The following is a 7,368-nucleotide window of genomic DNA, read 5'->3' as shown; positions in this document are numbered from 1 at the left end:
TGTCCCCTTTTCCCTTGTAAAGAGGAACTATACAGGCACTACTCCAGTCCTCCGGTACTCTACCCTCTCTCCAGCAAACATTAAATAATCTCACCAACCAGTCCACCATCACTGAACCTCCCTTTTTCAGACATTCTGCATGACATCCATCCAGACCAGGTGCCTTACCTGCTTTCATCATCTTTACAACTGCCTTCACCTCATCCTTCCTTATTTCTCCTCCATTCTCCTCATTCATCACTTTCATTTTCTTCGTATTTCCCACTGCAGCTATCTTTCCTTCCCTATCCTCCTTCACATTCAGCAACTCCCTAAAATATTCTGCCCATCTTCCCCTCACTGCCATCTCTTCCATTATCAACTCTCCATCTGTACCTTTTACCTTTTCTTCCCTACTTGATTCGCCTCCTCTTCCTCTCTTAATTTCTTTCCAAAACATCTTTTTATTACTTTTTTATTAATAATAATAGTTATAATAATAATAATAATAATAATAATAATAATAATAATAATAATAATAATAATAATAATAATAATAATAATAATAATAATAATAATAATAATAATAATAATAATAATAGTTATAATAATAATAATAATAATAATAATAATAATAATAATAATAATAATAATAATAATAATAATAATAATAATAATAATAATGATGATGATGATGATGATGATGATGATGATGATGATGATGATGATGATGATGATGATGATGATGATGATGATGATGATGATGATGATGATGATGATGATGATGATGATGATGATGATAATAATAATAATAATAATAATAATAATAATAATAATAATAATAATAATAATAATAATAATAATAATAATAATAATAATAATAATAATAATAATAATAATGATAATAATAATAATAGCAATAATAATGATAATAATAATAACAATAATAATAATAATAATAATAATAATAATAATAATAATAATAATAATAATAATAATAATAATAATAATAATAATAATAATAATAATAATAATAATAATAATGATAATAATAATAATAATAATAATAATAATAATAATAATAATAATAATAATAATAATAATAATAATAATAATAATAATGATAATAATAATGATAATAATAATAATGATAATAGTAATAATAATAATAATAATAATAATAATAATAATGATAATGATAATAATAATGATAACAAAAATAAGAAAGATAATAGTAATAATAATAATAATAATAATAATAATAATAATAATAATAATAATAATAATAATAATAATAATAATAATAATAATAATAATAATAATAATAATAATAATAATAATAATAATGATAATAATAATAATAATGATAATAATGATAATAATAATAATATCAATAATAATAATAATGATAATAATAATAACAATATTAATAATAATAATAATAATAATAATAATAATAATAATAATAATAATAATAATAATAATAATAATAATAATGATAATAATAATAATAATAATAATAATGATGATGATGATGATGATGATAATAATAATAATAATAATAATAATAATAATAATAATAATAATAATAATAATAATAATAATAATAATAATAATAATAATAATAATAATAATAATAATAATAATAATAATAATAATAATAATAACAATAATGATAATAATAATAATAATAATAATAATAATAATAATAATAATAATAATAATAATAATAATAATAATAATAATAATAATAATAATAATAATAATAATAATAGTAATAATAATAAATGATAACACTGGGGAACACTCATTTTGTTGCATTTAAAAAAAGACTTTTCTATAGTCAACTTGAGTGTGCTGATTTCAAATCTGAAGTCGGGTTTTGTCTGCAAGCTACAGATTTTATGCAATTTGACATTTTTATTTATTTTTTAAATTTTCGTTATTATAGGAAATTGCAATATCAGCCACAATTCTTTTGTTCACTTGAATCTTAAAACAGTATGAAAGCCATTTCTGTACATTTATTAAGGCAAAAGAAACAGAACATTAACAGAACATCTATCCCAAAGTTAGATTAGCATCCTTCAGAACATCACCACAGCTGATGGAAGCTTATCAATTTCTTTGTGTATTTTTTTCAGGCAGGAATTTGCGTTTGTAACTTTTGCGTTTGTACATTTCATCTGGGCAATTTCGATTAATGCTCCAGCAGTAGTCAGCCATCATACTTTTGTCCCAGCGCCCTTGGTAGCGTTCTTCCATGATCTTTAGGTCTTGGTGGAATCGTTCTCCTTGTTCGTCACTCACAGCCCCCAGGTTGTCAGGGAACTGATCAAGGTGGCTGTTTAAAAAATGAAGCTTGATGCTCATGTTGCACCCGAGATCACGAAAAGCGAGGAGCATTCTGTTCACAAGTTCACTGTAGTTCTCCGCCTTATTGTTTCCAAGGAAGTTCTGAACGACTGCCACAAAGGATAACCATGCTGCCCTTTCTAAAGCGGTCATCTTAGCAACAAACTGATCATCACGAATTAGGGTTCGAATCTGTGGGCCATCAAACACGCCTGCTTTGATCTTCTCAAATGATAACCCTGGTAAAGCTGTGATGATGTGTTGGAAACATTCACCTTCGGTTTCCAGTGCCTTGACAAATTGTTTCATCAAACCTAATTTGATGTGAAGAGGAGGAAAGATGATCTTATCTCTGTTTACAATTGGGTCTTGTATGATATTTGGCATGCCTGCTTCAAGGGTGTCACGAATAGGCCAGTCCTTCTGGACCCAATGTCTGTCTCGTGCTCGGCTGTCCCACATACAGAGGAAACATGGAAACTTGGTGAAACCTTTCTGTTGTCCAAGAAGAAAGTTGACCATCTTTAAGTCTACACAAATTATCCAATTGTGCTCATGATACTTTAATAAGTCCATGACCATTCTCATATCATCATAGTCTTCCCGCAAATGCACTGAGTGACCGACAGGTACTGCTCCATAAACATTGCCATTATGTAAAAGAACACACTTTAGACTGCGTTTTGAACTGTCTAAAAAGAGTCTCCATTCAGCAGGACTATAGTAAGGTACACCCAGTTCTTTGAGAAGCCCTGGGATGTCATGGCAGTAAACAAACTGTCTGTCTTTTGAAAAGAAGGTCACAAAAAGCTGGTCACGCTTTCTGAAATATGATACTTTAACAGAGTGATCAACAAGATTTCTGCCTTGTAATCTTGATGCCAAAAGCTCTGCTGCTTTCTTTGAAAGACCTAAATCCCGCACTAAATCATTCAGTTCAGCCTGGGGAAGAGGCTTAGGGACGGGGAAAGGTTCAGTGTCTGAAGAACAGTCCTCCGATTGTGAACACTTTTCTGACAATTCACTGTCACAACTGTCTTGCTGGCTTGTATCATGTCCAATGTCTTTATCGTCCAATGAAGGCAAGCCTTTGAAAACTGGAACAGGTACTTCTTCAGAGTGCGGAACAGGCCGAATAGCTGAGGGAATGTTCGGATACGTAATCTTATGTCGGTTTTTCTTCCCAACACCCGTTGTGTTTACCATGCAGAAATAACAGTCAGTTACATGGTTGGTGGGTTCGCGCCAAATCATTGGAACTCCAAAAGGCAGACCTTTGCGTTTTCCTTTGGTCCAGTCTCGAAGCATTTCCTCACAATTGTGGCACACAAAATGAGGAGCCCATTGCTTGTCTTGATCACCAAGATGAACTTCAAAATATGCCTTGTAGGCACGCTTGACGAACGAGGATATGTTACGTCTCTGACGATTGAGTGTGTAGCATCCACATATGTAGCAGAAGGCGTCAGGCTTGTTTCTGCAATGATGTCTCATTCTGGAAGCCATGTTTGAACTGAAACAAAAGAAGAATGATCAAAATATTAGAAGCTATCTATATATATGGACGTTAAAATGCTTATACATGGTTTACGCAAGTTCACATATGTACAATTTCATTAACCTCAAATTGCATACAAACTAGAGCTTGTAGAGAAAAACTAATTTCAGATTTGAAATCAGCGCCTAAAACTTTTTCAAAATCCGTTAAAATATCCAATGCAACTCAAAGTTACTGAAAAAGTGTTCCCCTGTGTTATAATAAAAATGGCAATAATGAAAATATTGAAAATAAATAATGATTAATAATAATATTGATATAATGGCGATAATAACAATGATAATAACAATAATAAAAGGAAGAGATTAATGACAATAAGTATAATGAAAATATTAAGTGGTGAAGGAACACAGTAGAAATGGAGGATACGTGATTTGGTAGCATGCGAAATGAAATATGGTAGCATGGTATAAGAAGAATCGCCAAAGTAAAAGGAAGAAAGCTGGAAAGGGTAGGCAAAAGTGGCGAGAAAAGGGTATCTACTTTGAGTCGGAGGGTCTGGGAAGCCATTTTTGGACGGCAAGTGCCTTGGTTGATTTTGTCCATTTCAAGTCACCAGTTCTCTTGTTTGTGTTTTTGCAGTTGGCAATGTAAAGAGATTCAATTGTTTTCCGTTGTTTCTTGTGGGGTCCTTTTGCAAGAATGGTGGATCCCTCCCAGTTTGGTAAGTGCCCCTCTGTGTCTATGTGGTTAACTAGACCGTTTGTTTCTCGGTGGTGTCTAATGTCCGCTTTGTGTTCCCCGAGTCTGTTGTTAAGTCCTCTGTATGTCTCTCCGTAGTATGCACTGTCGCATCCATTTCAGGGAATGTTGTATACGATGCTATTGTCACGGTTTGTCTTGGTTTTGTTATTTGTCCTGTCTGTCTCAGCGTCTTGGAAATCAAGTGAGAGAGATCAGAATTAGGAACCACTAGGTATCGTAAATCTGACCTCTCTTCACTCTCATTCCTCTGTCTGATTTCCCAGACGCTGAGACAGACAGGACTTATTATAGTAAATGACACAGGAAAGAAAATAGGACGCTTGATCACAAATAACAAAACCAAGACAAAGCAAAGCACCAGGCACACACCAAAAATGCGCGCCCTTGCCCGCAAGTAAGTTTCCATATTTCCTTCTTCTCCCTAATAGCAAGTAGTCATTTCAGCTTCGTTGCAATCATAGTTACAATAAAGAGACAAGGAACACAGTCAGTGTTTTGTATTTAGCCTCACCCTCGTACCACAGTTACCATTTGTGTGTGTGTGTGTGTGTGTGTGTGTGTGTGTGTGTGTGTGTGTGTGTGTGTGTGAGAGAGAGCGCGCGCGTTTGTTTGTGCATGTGCGTTTGCATCAAGGCGTGAGTTGATAACAGAATAAAATCCAATCCTGTTATCTCAAGGTCCACCAGCTTTCCTCGTGATCGGCAGCTATTACCCTCCCGGGTGAGAGCTTATATCTATGAGTATTGTTGTAGCCTTAGGTACATATTATATCCCTCTTGCCAAAGGGGGATAGTAACGGTGGCAGTGGGAACTTCTGTAACAAGGAAACGTGGCTTGAACTCGGGATCTCCATTGTGAGACCCTGAACCACTAATCGCACGTACGTTACACACACACACACACACACACACACACACACACACACACACACACACACACACACACACACACACACACACACACACACACACACACACACACACACACACACACACACACACACACACACACACACACACACACACACACACACACACACACACACACACACACACACACATATATATATTTTTTTACAAGCACCGGCTTAGCCATAGGCGCTTGGCCTGTGGCGCTGCTCGCTTCGCAATTGGCGCTTCGCGCCCTGTCCTTTGGGCTGATTTTAATTAAATTTGTATTTGTATGTAAAATAATTAGGGCATTAAAAGCATGGGTTTTTCATAATGAGTTTTATTTGGCAGGAATCCAACTTTTTAATTGTTTTACCGGACTCTTTTGAGTGGAATGGACATCAGATTCTTCATCGAGATCTCATTAATACCCTTACGGAAGTGTCCCCTCAAACATCGCCACCACTGAGTTTATTTTTAAGTCATTCTTTATTCCGAATTTCTTAAGTAACCACACCTTTCCACTTGACTCATCGAAACCCTTAAATGATCCATGAATCATGCATTTTGCTACTATATCGAACAGTTTTGTCTCCAGATATTGTATCGGTAGTCGAGAACCGGTATTGTATATCCAATTCACTCACCTAGCAATACCCTTACGGAAGTGTTCCCCTCAAACACCGCTGCCACTGAGGTCATTTCCAAGTCATTCTGATATATATATATATATATATATATATATTATATATATATATATATATATATATATATATATATATATATCAAGGACTAATATTACACAGGACGTGCGCACCCAGATCCCTGGGTCCGCTAGCGGAGGCCATTGCTTTTTTTGTAGCCTAACCTTTTATATTGGACAAATATATCAAAACTAGAAACCTAACATTGTATATAGGACAAATATATCAACTATTGACTTATTCAATGCAGTATAAGTTAATATAAACTTTTATAGTGAAATAAGAAACTAGTTTTAAGGCACTGTTATGCTTTCAAATGCCAATTTTAGCCGGACTTAACAGGTATTATTGTATGAGGTTAGTGGACACCAGGGTTGGAGATTTTTTCTTTAATTTTTTTTTAATCTTTTTTAGGAAATATAAAAAGTAGATTTTTTTTTATTTAAATCAGATTTGATTTAAATAGACTTTTTTTTAGATTTTAAATATTGTGGGATTGCTATCTGATATGCGATCTGATTGCTAAAGGACATTTTTAGCATATCAATATAAGGAGCAGTGTTATATAGACTTGCCACAAGTATACAAGGAACGGTATAAGCCTACATGTAATATATATATCACTGAGTAGCCTACAGCAAGTTTCAACGAGATTCTTGTTGAAACTTGTTCTAGGTAAGTAGCTTCTCACTGAGTCAGTTGTTGCTTTGGAATCAATCAGGAAGGATGTCTTCTGGACCTGGTAGAGTGGTTCCTTCAGGCTGAAAAAATGATCCTGTCTGGAATTATTTTGAAAAACTACCAACAACTTCTGGCAAAGGGTACCGATCAGCCAGGAACTACAGGGCATTGTGTCAAGATTAAAATCTCATAGAGATAAATGCCAAGGTCAGCCACAGCATACAGAAGAAGAAATGGATGACCCAGGTAAATAATTTTACTTATATTGTGTGCATTTCTCCCTTTTCATACGCAACTATATCAATTTGGTGAACAATGGAGAGCATGTGCAATAAAAATGTGAAGGCCTAAAGAGATGATACTTCAACTTCATTACTTCTAAATTTGGGTAATGACTATATCACTATAATATACTGTATCCACTCAACCTTGGGGCCTAGATGATCGTTATTCATTTGATTCAACATTGTGTAATATATTTCATAGGTTCCATTGG

The sequence above is a fragment of the Oratosquilla oratoria genome, chromosome 16 (genome assembly GCF_046742065.1).
Source record: "Oratosquilla oratoria isolate Oo_2021 chromosome 16, ASM4674206v1, whole genome shotgun sequence".
Taxonomy (NCBI): Eukaryota; Metazoa; Arthropoda; class Malacostraca; order Stomatopoda; family Squillidae; genus Oratosquilla; species Oratosquilla oratoria.
This window is presented reverse-complemented; position numbering follows the sequence as displayed.